This window comes from Tyto alba, unplaced genomic scaffold (assembly GCF_018691265.1).
Source record: "Tyto alba isolate M040663 unplaced genomic scaffold, T.alba_DEE_v4.0 Super-Scaffold_22, whole genome shotgun sequence".
In the NCBI taxonomy this organism is placed as follows: Eukaryota; Metazoa; Chordata; class Aves; order Strigiformes; family Tytonidae; genus Tyto; species Tyto alba.
Window position 1 is genome coordinate 14,330,494 of NW_024881296.1, and position 12,533 is coordinate 14,343,026.

The 12,533-nt window shown below is 45.0% G+C and overlaps 1 protein-coding gene across 3 annotated transcripts in view; it reads left to right on the plus strand.

The window, feature by feature from the left end:
- Nucleotides 1-11,316: 11,316 nt before the first annotated feature.
- RNASET2 (ribonuclease T2) overlaps nucleotides 11,317-12,533 on the plus strand; it is a 31,227-nt gene continuing 30,010 nt past the window's right edge. Inside the window, exon 1 of one of the 3 annotated variants that reach the window (XM_042795596.1) lies at nucleotides 11,317-11,591. The gene's annotated coding sequence lies outside the window, so the exon portion shown is untranslated. The other 2 variants (XM_042795597.1, XM_032996914.2) reach the window with 2 other exon arrangements.

Below are 12,533 nucleotides of genomic sequence, written 5' to 3' on the forward strand. Positions count from 1 at the left end.
AAAACTGTGTTGAAGTAAACCCACAGCACTGTAGTTCTTAAGCGTGAGAGAAATAGTTTCCGAGTTTTCAAAACCCTGTCAGAAACAAATCATAATGCAGAAACATGTCTGGTATTACAGTTACCATTTTTATTTGCCCACTAAATCTCCAAACTTAATCGAAAGGCAAAATCTACTTGACAAAATACTTGATAGAGATTGCAAAGCAAAGGAAAAAACAAACAAACAAACAGTAGACTTAGAAGATAGTTTATAATTTGTAAAAATCATTTAAACATTTCAGTAACAGTGCCTTCCTGCTCTCAAATACATGTAGAATATTTTGAATCCAGTCTACAGATATCCCCTTCTGAGACTTCAGTAAGTATTATTAAAACATTCAAATAGTCTGACTTCCTATCCAGTGCATAATGTACCATCTCAAACTGTCTCATGTTAGAAGGAAATGTTCCCATTTTGAATCTAATTCCCAAATTTACATTTATGAAAATCATAGAAATTCATTGCAAAAGATAAACCAAAATTATTTTTACTGTTTGTACAGCAATGTAAATGTGACTAACATGTTGCCACTGAAAGAAGAAAACGTAGTTTTCATGGGAAGCCCAGCATAGCTTTAAAAGGATTCTATAAAATTAACACTGCGTTATTCAAAACCAAAACAAATGACAAATAAACCCACAAACAAACAAACAAAAACAAACCAAAACCACTGTGGTGGCATTGCTACAGTCTCTCTAACAAACTTTAAATAAAATTTAAGCTTTCAAACTCATGCACTCACTAAGTACAGTGACTTAAAATTAGAACATGGGAATATACATACATTCCGAAAATCTGCTAAGGGTATTGTAAGAGTCTTATTAACACACAGTTAAGAAAAAACTCTAGCTAGATTTGTTTATTCTATTTGTGCAACGGGAATAATCAAAGCAAAACCACATTTTGTTAGGGACACAAAATTTGAAAGTATCTTGATTCTTAAATCACAATCTGAATGTAAGCTGCCGGAATCTGGAAAAATGTATTCTGAAGTGTTTCATATAAAATCGTTAAAGAAAATCAATCATGCCAACCTCATTTTGGTTTTGTTTTTGTTTTTTCTGTCAAACACATATCATCATGTAAACATATACAAATCTAAGATACAGCTATGTTTTTTCAGAAATTTTTGAGGAAAATGTTATTTTCATGAAAAATTTAAAAGGAACTTTTCAAATGTTCTGACATTTCCTCAGTTTTCCACCAATTTCTATTCATAGCATCATGAGTGCTAGGAAGAGAACAGGAGAAGAGTCAGTACTGAAATAAAAGATCATAGTAATTTTAATGAGAAAACCCCCAAATGAGGTCTACTATTTTTCACTACAATGCTTCTCAGACTTAGGAGACCAACCTGTACTCAGAATTAATTATATGGAGTTCTAAACATCCAATTTAACTCTAAGTTGATGACTGAGTCCCTAGTTCAGGAAAGCACTTCAGTACTTTTTAGTTTTATCCCAGTCCAGAAGGGTATTCTAAACTTGTTGGTATGTGCTCGTGTCCTAGGTTTTGAGTATGTGTAAATCTGTGGAGCCACAGCCCCATAATGCAGGACATGGATATGGGTCAGGTACCGAGTTTCAGACTGGATGGCCAGCCTGTTCCCTGGGGGAACGGCTATAGCAGATCTCGCATCTGAGTGAGGCTGCTGCCACACTTCAGGAACAGCCAAAGGTCCCAACAGATTCCATGGCCTCTGTGCAGATATTAATGCATAATAATTTCTCGTCCTTTCGTTATGACTTACGTGGTAAATTCTTTCTGCCTTACTCCTAATGAACAGTCTCTTACGTTGAACATAACTCCAGCAAAGTCAGTGGAGGCTACCAGTTGCATGAAGTACAGCTCAAACTAACCAAAGTGCCTAAATTTGACTTTTAATATAACCCAGTGTCAGACATAGAAGAAATACTAAATTCCAGGCAATAATTATTAAATGAAGTCTTGGCACCACTTTTCGTCATATAAACCTGGATATTTACATATTCTTGTCAACAATCCCCAATACTCTGAGTTGTATTAAGATGGCCTATCTGCCAACTATTGATGAAAGATTAATGTATTTTTGTTTCACAAATGATTATTTGAGAAAGCAGTCTTATTATAATTGGTTTTATTCTTCAAACAGGTTGCAACAACAGCTGTTCACATTACTAAAGTAATGAATTTGAGTGGAACATTTTCTAATCGTAACATCAAAAGGTTGAAAACACCGAAAACAGACCTTGACTTTCTCATTATAGGTGTCAGCATCTGCATCTGACAGAGTGTTTTATTTTAAATTACTGATTTAGTAACAATTTTCTTGTTTCTAGCACATAGATAAATATTAAATGGAAAGTCTTAAGGATATAGTTATCCAATGTAGATCTCCATTATCTATCTTTTTTCACATTCCTCAAAAACTTTCTCTTTGATAATAGTCTCCATTAACATGCACTATTTTGTAATGGTATCGTGACATAAAAATATGGCTTCCTTGTCCTAATACCTTAAGAGCTTACATTACTTTGCAGTAGTTCTGTATCTCACTCTAAAATCACCTTAATGAGAAACTTGTCTTTGGGCTTAGTTTTCGCAAATTGCAAAGTGTTAGTTTGGCAGCCTCGGAGTGTAAATCCCTATTGCACCTCAAACCAGGACCAACACTGGAGCACAAGACCTTGCAACCTAGGCTCTAAGTGCAGTACGGCCCATTCTTTTCATCCCTAGTCTGCAGACAAAGATAAAATCTGAGTCTCAGAGAATAGCCCGGTATCTGTGCCTACTGACCCTTCATGGGCAGCGACAGAGACTTCAGTTCCAGACGGAGCCGTGACGCCCTCAGCGGCAGGAGGGGGAGGACCAGCGCTGAATACAAAGATCTGGAGAGTGTCACTATTTTTAACTCTGACAAAATTTCTGAAAATTTTGATGCATCTCAGACACTGTCAGAGACAACAGCAGATGGATCACTCGTTCCATCCAGCACAACATTTTCACGTTTCCATAGAAAAGCGGGCAAAGAGATTAGTTTTGCCTCATCCTCTTTCTTACTGTGCAAACGTGTAGACATAACTAAAAAAATTTTACCAGTAAATAATACTGGAACTTTGAACAAGGACCCTATTACACAGACTGTAATTAATCTGCTCAAAACAAATGTTGTTTTGCTTGTGGACGTAGATCTGCCCACATATTTCTCAAATGCGTTAATGGAGGATTGACGCAGAAGTCTTGGACACAACATGCATGATCAATGTGATCAAGTTAATGCCACTTTATTAAAGGATACACAGCAATTTATACACTAGCACAAAGAGCACACATTACGTTTTGGTTGCTAATAGGTTAAAGCTGCTTGTTCACACGCCTTGCTCTGCTGTACCTACAGTCTGTTTCTCCCTCTTTGTGGTAGGATTTTTTGGGGATCAGGGTCATGCACTGATCCTACAGGGTTTGGACAATCCAGGCTGGGTCTCTGAGCAGAAAACTGCCACGTGATAATCCTGCCCTTGACATCACCTGGAAGGGCAAGAATGAGGAAGTCAAGCTGGTGCTTCCTTCCTGTTTGAATGCCCAGATACACTGACCACAAAGTAGATTTAGTTTATACATGTGTACTAACAATGCAAACCTATCACAGCACTCCCGGGGGAGTGATAAGTGCCTTTAGCCAATAGATTGTAAAGCACAGAGTACGTGACCATCTGGCTCTGTATATCTTGGCGCTATTCAGGTAAATAAATGGAGAATGATTTTCATCGCATAGGTGTGAGGTCTTAACTCCGGTCTTGCCCTCTGTACGAGGTCCCTCCTACACCTCTTGTTATCTTGTTTTTTACATTCAAACCTCCTTACCTCTCTGCAACATAGACAGTTTCTCAAAACTCCAATTTCATTATCTCTTTCGACCTTGCATACCTCCTTCACAACAGCTGCAGTTGTGAGGCCCCTGGGTCTGGATTGCTCACAACATGCCTATTTTATTCCAGCCACTCCACAAATCCCCCTTTCTGTTTTTGAGCAATCCAGACCCCGTTTTGTGTTTGTGCTAAGAATGTTGCACTGACAGTCTTCTGCAGGGCCCTTTACATGAGACTGATGAGACATTGCAACATTAAAAGCACAACTATTCCAATCAAGAAAACCACCTTTACAGTTTTGATCACTGAGATTAACCATCCTGATAGTCCCCATCCTTTAAATATTTTCGTCAACCAATCCAGGTCATTACTTTCTGCCAAACATTTAACTCCATCCTTTAACTGTTGAATGCTTTTAAAAATGGACTCTGAATGATCACATAGATTCATACAACACATCCCTTCAAACTCATCACAACGATATCCTTGTGCTAAAAGCAAAAATCAATAGCAGTTCTATTCTGCAACGTAGCATGCCTAACGCTATCAACATCAGTTAAAAGACCACTTAAAGCAAAAGGAGTAGCATTAGTTTGCTTACTAAGCCAGCATCCTAATTTATTTAAAGTAGCTAAAGCATTTGCAACGCCAACTCCTGGTGCCAACATGGAGGCTGCAAAGGTTTCACCTGTATTCCAAAATTCAATGTTATCTAATAACGTGAAGCATCCGAGGCTACACGGACCTCCCTTCAATTTGGATGGAATGCCTCCCCAGGCATGATCTCCGCAGATTAAAAACACACCAGGAGGTAGTGCAAGAGGAACAACAGAGGATCGTGAAAAATTATGTGCAGTGTAATTACACCATGCAGTAGCATTGCAATAAATGACACTAGTTGCATTAATACTTTGGCCTCGGAGAGCAGTATTGTTATAAGAGTGATTAAAAAATACACAAGCATAATCCCATCCTCAGGTTAATAACTCATTAGTTTTCTGCATCATCCTTCCTGTCTTCCCTTTTCCAGGGCCGCACCCATCGACTCGGAACCCATCTGATGCTGGTATCTGTAACAACACAAGCATATCCACGACTGGTCATTTTTAGTTCTGCAGGTCCTTTCCATTCCCCCGTAGCAACATCTTTGTATTGAACAAAAATATTGTTTCCACACTGATTTATACCAGATTTCAGACCCAAAATATCTATTACTACTGGTGGTTCATTCCTATCACCTGTGAGTCGTAAGTAATTTAACACATATACCACTTTTGCAAGTCGTTCTGCAGTAGCCAAGACCTCTCCCCCTTTCTGTTTTTGCAAAAGGGCTTTCAAGGTTTGGTGTGCTCTCTCCACTATGGCTTGTCCTGTGGGGGAATGTGGTATACCTGTAATGTGACATATACCCCAGAGTTGGCAAAAATGAGTAAATTTTTTAGAGATATAGGCTGGACCATGATTGGTTTTAATTTGCGCAGGCACTCCCAGTGCCATAATTGCAGCATGCATGTGTTTAATTACATGTCGCGCTGTTTCTCCAATTTGTGCCGTTGCCCAGAGTGCGAGAGAAAAGGTATCAATTGAGACATGCATATATTTAAGCCTGCCAAATTCTGGGATATGCGTCACATCCATCTGCCAAAGTTGTAGAGGCCGGAGTCCTTGAGGGTTCACCCCCAAACCCAGGCCAATCCCTACCTTTTGGCAGTCAGGACAGGATTGTACAATTCCTCTAGCATCAGCTACAGGAATGTGAAATTGCTTAGCCAACACTTTTGCTGACTGGTGTAAAAACTCATGTGACAACCTGGCTTGCTCAAAGGTTTTCACGACAGGGCCTGTCCAGGCTGGAGCAATAAGTTGATCAGCCCGAGCATTTCCCAACGCAAGACCTCCACATTGTTGATGACTGCGAATATTCACAATAAAATATTCTTCCTGACGTTTGTTCAAAAGTGTCAGTAATTGTAACAACAGAGTATGTAATACAGGATTTCATACAGGTTTCACCATGCTATGTTCTAAACGTTGAACTGTACCCACAACATACAGTGAATCTGATACTACATTAACAGGTTCTTGATACCAGTGTTGAAATGCCCAGATGACAGCTCAGAGTTCTAAAGTCTGTACGGAGTCTCCAGATACCCTGGGGAGTATCTTGTGTTCCCAGGCCTCCCCTGCTTTCCATGTGACTGCAGCTCTCCGAGATTTGCGTCCAGCATCAGTGAAGACAGTTATCCCTTTAAAACTGGAACCTTTGATCACATAGGTATATTTTCAAAGTGTTGATGGAATAGCAATGATAATAGCTTGTCCGAAGGATAACTGTTGGTGATAGTTCCTATGAAATCAGTAACTGCTATTTGAAACTCGGTTGAAGCAGTTAATAGCCAGTCCAAATATAACTGAGATACAGGCACCTATATGATTGCAGGTTCGAGGCCTGAGACGTCTAAAATTCGCTGTCTCCCTTTAATGATGAGCTGTGAAAACAGTTCAGGGCATGTAACAATTGTTTTTCTGGGCTGGAATGGGAGAAATATTCATTCTAGAATCCGTAAGTTTGTTTTTTTCTTGCTCAACTGGATAATAAGCCCTAGTGGGTGTTCACACTCACCCCCAGAGTTAACTAGCATAAGGGAAAGGGCCTTGTCATCCAGACGCCTGTAAGCATAAGACGTTACTATTTTATTGGTGATCACCTGTAACGCCTGTTGCTGATCCTCATCCAATTGACGGTGCTCCTAAGCTTTTACAGATGTTCCCAGGAGCGGCATCAATGGCTTCAGATCATCGTTCCTAATGCCACAGATATTACGAACCCACTGAATGTCACCCATTAATTTTTGCACATCAGACACTGTTTCTATTGCTGTGTTAATTTTTACTTTCTGGGGTCGAATCATTCCGTTTGTAATAATCCAGCCCAGATGCAGCCATGGTTCCTTCTTCTGCATTTTCTCTGGTGCTATCTTTAATCCCCTCTCTCCGAGAGTATGTTCTAGCTGTGCCAAAATTGTCTCCGAGTCCAGCTGTCTTCCTGCTACCAAAATATCATCCGTGTAATGATAAATAAGTAAGTGAGGATGCTGCTTTCAGATGGGTTCTAAAGCCCATGCAACAAATAACTGACATATTGTGGGTGAATTTTTCATCCCTTGTGGTAGCACCACCCAATGATACCTTTTTGCTGGCTCAGCTTTGTTTACTGACGGTACTGTAAAGGCAAACCTTCCAGCATCCTCTGGATATAAGGGGATTGTAAAGAAACAGTCTTTCAAGTTGATAATCACCAAGTCCCAATCCTTGGGTAACATAATCAGGGAGGGTAGTCCAGGTTGTAAGGCCCCCATATCACACATAACAGCATTAATTGCTCGCAAATCATGTAACAGACGCCATTTCCCAGATTTCTTTGGGATTGTAAAGATGGGAGTGTTCCATGAGCTAGTCGAAGGCACGATATGTCCAGCATCTAGCTGTTCCTGTACCAAATCATCAATAACTTGCAGCCACTCCTGTTTTAGTGGCCACCAGTGAATACATACTGCATCATCAGTCTTCCAGTTTAATTTTAGGATTGGCTGCTCTACCGTGGCCGCACCTAAAAAGGTGAAGTGATTAATCGAGCTCCCACCTGACTGAGCGGATCTCTCCCTACTAGTGCGACAGGTAAATGCATTACATAGGGACGTGTGGTTACTACCTTGCCACCAGAAAACATAAATGCGATTATATCCCTACTGATGGATGTGACCTGAGTCCCTCCGACTCCCATAATTCCTGTAACTCACTGGTACTAGGGGCCACTGCTTAGGCCAGTTATAAAACGGTATGATTGCTACGTCTGCTCCAGTATCTATGATCATGTATAACTTGCTCGTCTGTCCACTGGGGTGTTTCATCTCCATCTGCTCCTCTGGCTTCCTTCAACTAATGTCCATGGCTAACAAAACATCTGGTTGTCCAGTGGATCCAAAACCCTTTATCCCCCTCTTTCTTTGTTCTGTTTTGGGTACTTTTGATTCAAATGGGATTAACTGAGCAATTTTTGACCCTTCCATTATAGCTAAGGGGGGAGTGAGTGTATATACCATTATCGTGATTCTTCCCTCAAAGTCAGCATCAATAAGTCCTGGGACAACAAAAATACCTCTCCTAGATGCTGAAGAGCATCCGATTAATAAGGCACTTAGTAAGATTTGATTCGACCAGTTGTACCGCGGTATCTGTAGGGGTAATAGCTACTGCTGTTGCCAAGTCCACTCCTGCACTTCTGGAGGTGGTGGCGGAGCAGTGGTCCAGGCACCCTGAGCTTGTGTCGTAGCCCGAGCATGGGGCACGCTCCACGTCCCGTTTCCCCTCTTCCGACACTCGCTAGTGCTATGGTTGTTTCTTTGGCATTGCTCACACCATTTTTTATACACCACTCCGTTGTGTGAAGGACTCCAACACTGTGCTTTAAAATGCCCTAGTCTTCCACAATTAAAACATTTCTTATCTTGTTTTCCTTTACTGCTTTTCCCTTGCAAAATTGGCTTTACGGCCGCTTGTACCACAGCAGCCATAAAGGCAGACTTTTCCTGGTCGAGCATTCGCTCAGCTGCTTCCAGGAGCTGACCAGTGGTGGAGCCTAGCGGCAGGAGACTTAAGGCCTTTTTTGTTTTTTTCATTAGCATTACCATAAGCTAACATATCAAGAAATTTAACTTTCATTTCCGCACTCAAATCCGGATTACTGTTAATAGCAGCATGTAACCTATCAATAAACTTAGGATAAGATTCTGTGGGACCTTGTTTTACTCCTGTAAATGCCGGCGCCGTTTTCTCATCATGCACAGCTAAGATCGTTCTCAATGCTAGTTCCTGGGCCAAACGCAACACCTCCGGTTGACAACCTACTTGCCAATCAGGGTTGGCAAACGGACCTGACCCCAGCAACATCTGGGACTGTACCCCATGTAAGGGATCTCCTTGCTGACGGGGTGTAGCCGCCGCAGCTTCACAGGCCGCTTGCCAACGCTGAAAAAACTGTAATTGCTGAGATGCTGTTAACAGCGTCTGTGTAATCATGCGCACGTTATACGGAGTTAGTAAGTTTGCTGTAAAGATATGCTGAATCACAGAATTAGTATACGGCGACTTCAAACCATACCAGGTAACTGCTAATTTTGCTTCCTTTATCATTCTCCAGTCTAAGGCCTCCCATGCATTGCCCTGTGGAGTTGCTACCACCGGGAATGGCATTGGCCCAAGGTGATTAAATTGCCCCTCAATTATTTCATCCCGAATGACTCCCCGCCATCGATGTGCTGGATTGCTATTACCAGCCGTGCCTCCCACTGCCCCCCCCCGGCAGCGGTGGCTCAATCGCTAATGTTTCTGCTTGACCACCACCCCCCCCCCCCGGCACTGCCTCGGAAAAAGGGATTAGTAGGGAGAGGAGGAGGCGGCGGTGCCGTAGGAACAGGCTGAGCCAGTTCCTGCATTTTCAGTTCAAGCTGTATCAATTTTTTCATTAATTCTCTCAGCTGTGGGTCTCCCAAGCCATGACGGTGTTCTTCATGCAGCGATCGGGGTGACAGTGGCAAAGACGTGGGTAGAGGCGGATCAATTCGTTATGACAACTGGTTCCCTGGGCTTGGTATCGGGGACTCGGGTGGTGGTGAATTCATCGGGGGCTTCGGGGGGGTGGGGGGTGGAGGATCTGCCGCGGATGCCTGCTCCCGATCCTTCCTTCTAGATGAAGGTGACAGCACTGGCGCTGCACGCAGAGCAGCCCCACTCCCTTTTTCTGGGGCTACTTTTGGAAATATAGGCCCTGCAAACATCATCGATGTGGCGGATTCTTTAGAACTTTCTGCCTCCGCTGACAGGGCAGCAAAAGCGGAGGTGGTGGCCTGCCATTCCGCTTTCATTTCTTTCAGAGTTTCTAGTATCAGCCTCCACAATGTGGAGAATTTCACACTCTCTTTGGAGCCTGAGCTAATGTCCTCCCACAGTGCCGCACCACTCTTGTCCCAAGTCGCCAGCTCGGAAGCCACAGTCACTGAGGGGATTAATCCACACTGCCGAGCCCATGACACCAACTTCCTCAGGCTTCCCTCATCATAAGATAATCCTCTCTTAGAGAGTGTATGTTGGAGGAGCTTAACAACTGCCGCTTCTTCTTTGCTTAGCGTGGACCCCATCTCCTCCCCAGCTGCTCACCTGATCAGGGCGAGATTCCAACGATTGCGCTTGCGTCTTCCAGGCACCGGGGCAGTGCCTGCTACAGCTGGCTTCAGCACCCTCTGTACCGTCTCTTCTGCTCCAGCAAGCATCGACGAGAGGGTCCCTGTTCGGGCACCACTTGATGCAGAGGTCTCGGACACAACATGCACGATCAGTGTGATCAAGTTAATGCCGCTTTATTAAAGGATACACAGCAATTCATACACTAGCACAAAGCCCACGTGTTACGTTTTGGTTGCTAATAGGTTAAAGTTGCTTGTTCACACGCCTTGCTCTTCCGTACCTACATTCTGTTTCTCCCTCTTGTTATCTTGTTTTTTACATTCCATCCTCCTTACCTCTCTGCAACATAGGCAGTTTCTCAAAACCCCAATTTCATTATCTCTTTCGACCTTGCGTATGTCCTTCACAACAGCTGCAGTTGTGAGGCCCCTGGGTCTGGATTGCTCACAACATGCCTATTTTCTTCCAGCCACTCCACAGAGGATATGTGGCATATCCCCGCCCCCCAGTTCAAAACTATACAATAGTAATTAATAATCACACTTTGTGATTCACACATCAGCAGAGGAAGACGGGTTGGCGTCATGTTTCATGGTTTACTGTAGCGCTGAGAAAATGACCGAAGTCCCACCGGGGATACTTGTGACTCATCCCTTTGTGTTCCTTCCTCAGAAACTGCCTGTTGTTTCCAAACACCAGTGTTACCATTTCAAACTTCCCTCAGTATTTTGGAGAAGCATGCCAGGGACGCATGTGTCAGCGTTCCTCTGGGCCTGCTTTAGTCAGGAGCCTGCTATTTTCTATTTGAGTGGGCAACTTCAAAAACACCGAGCATCCACACCGCACTCCTGAAGACCTCTGTGCTCCACACGTTTTCAGGAGGACATCCAAATAATTAAAACCTAGAACAGGGTAAAGAAGAACCAACCAAAACACGAGCATGAACAAAAACATGGATACACACGGTTTCCTCCGCACCTTGCCCACGCACACATGCTCCCGCTGCGCGGGCCGCCCGGCTCCAGCCACGCCTTGCCGCGGCCGCGGGGAAACTGAGGAGCACCACGGCCCGCCGAGCCCCCGGGGCAGGGGTGCCGGGGTGCCAGGCTGCGGGGGGGCACCGGGCAGCCGCTGCCGGCGGGCGGCAGGGCCCAGCCCCCGGCGGCCGTACCGGGGGCCCGGGGTGGGCGGGCCTGCCCCGCGGGGCCGTGGGAGGCGGCTGGGCCGCGGCGCTGCTCGTTCCCTCCCACGGCCGCTCCCGGCCACCGGCAGCTCGGCCGGGGCGGGGGCTGTGCGCGGTTAGCCCGGCCCGCAGCGCGTCCCCGCGCCCTGCCTCATCCGCCCACGGAGAGAGGCCCGGGCGGCGGGGGAGCCCCGGCGGGGCAGGGCCGGAGGAGCGGGCGGAAGGTAACGCGGGCCGGCGGGCCCCGGGTAGGCCCCGGGCAGCGGCGGGCAGAGGTGAGGGGAGGTGTGGGGTCCGAGGCAGCGGAGGTCGGGTCTGCCTGAGAGCCTCTGCTCCGGCGTCCCCGCGGCTCCCTCTCCCCGCCCTTTGCCCCGCGTGTGGCCGCGCTGCGGCGGCAGCAGCCGCGCAGGAGGCGGGCAGCCTTGGGCCTGCCCGGGGTGTTCCTCCCTAAGGTCTTCTGCCTGGTGCCTCCGGTGAGATTACCGATTTGCACGAAGTTAGGTGGGATTTGCAGGACCGGTAAGGGCTCCAATTGTAGCTGGTTTCAATTCTTCTGCCTTAAATTCCACGTGAAGCAAATCGAAAGTCAGCCAAAGAAACTCCAGCGTTTCCCCGAGTTGGGAAAACGCTGCCTATAGTTCTGCTTTGTACACTTTGTCACTAGCTTTGACATTCTCCTGTCACTTATAGTCATCCCGCTTCGGGTTCTCTGCTGGTTTGCACTCTTTGCAATTTACAAAAACACCTTTGTAGTAAAATGTGATGACTCTTATCTGGAGCAAGCGCTTTATGGTGTCAGGAAGTTAAATCTTACACTGTACTAAAAGTAGAGCACTGTGTTAGTTCATGTGTGAAGAAAGCAAGGTGCCACCTTCCCCGAGACTTCCCCTGGAAGCCAGTGGAAGTGCTGAGCACAGCACCCAGCTCCCGCTGGGCTCGCCCGAAATCCACCGCTGATCGTGTTCTGCTTTGAATTGTGCTTTGTGAGAGGAGTGGTGAGAAAGTCCTGCTAAAAAGCTTGCTGTGTTAGTGGACCTGAGTATTACATCTGAAAAATCTTAAAAGCGCTTTTTGTGGTTGCTTAGGCCAGCTCTCAGGCTTGGGGTGAATGGTTGGCTCAGAGTGGGCTGTGGAGGTAAAAATTGCTGGAGCTAAGAACGTTGTTATGAATTAATGTTTCTGGCGTACCATTTCATAACTTGGTTGTCTAATTTGTT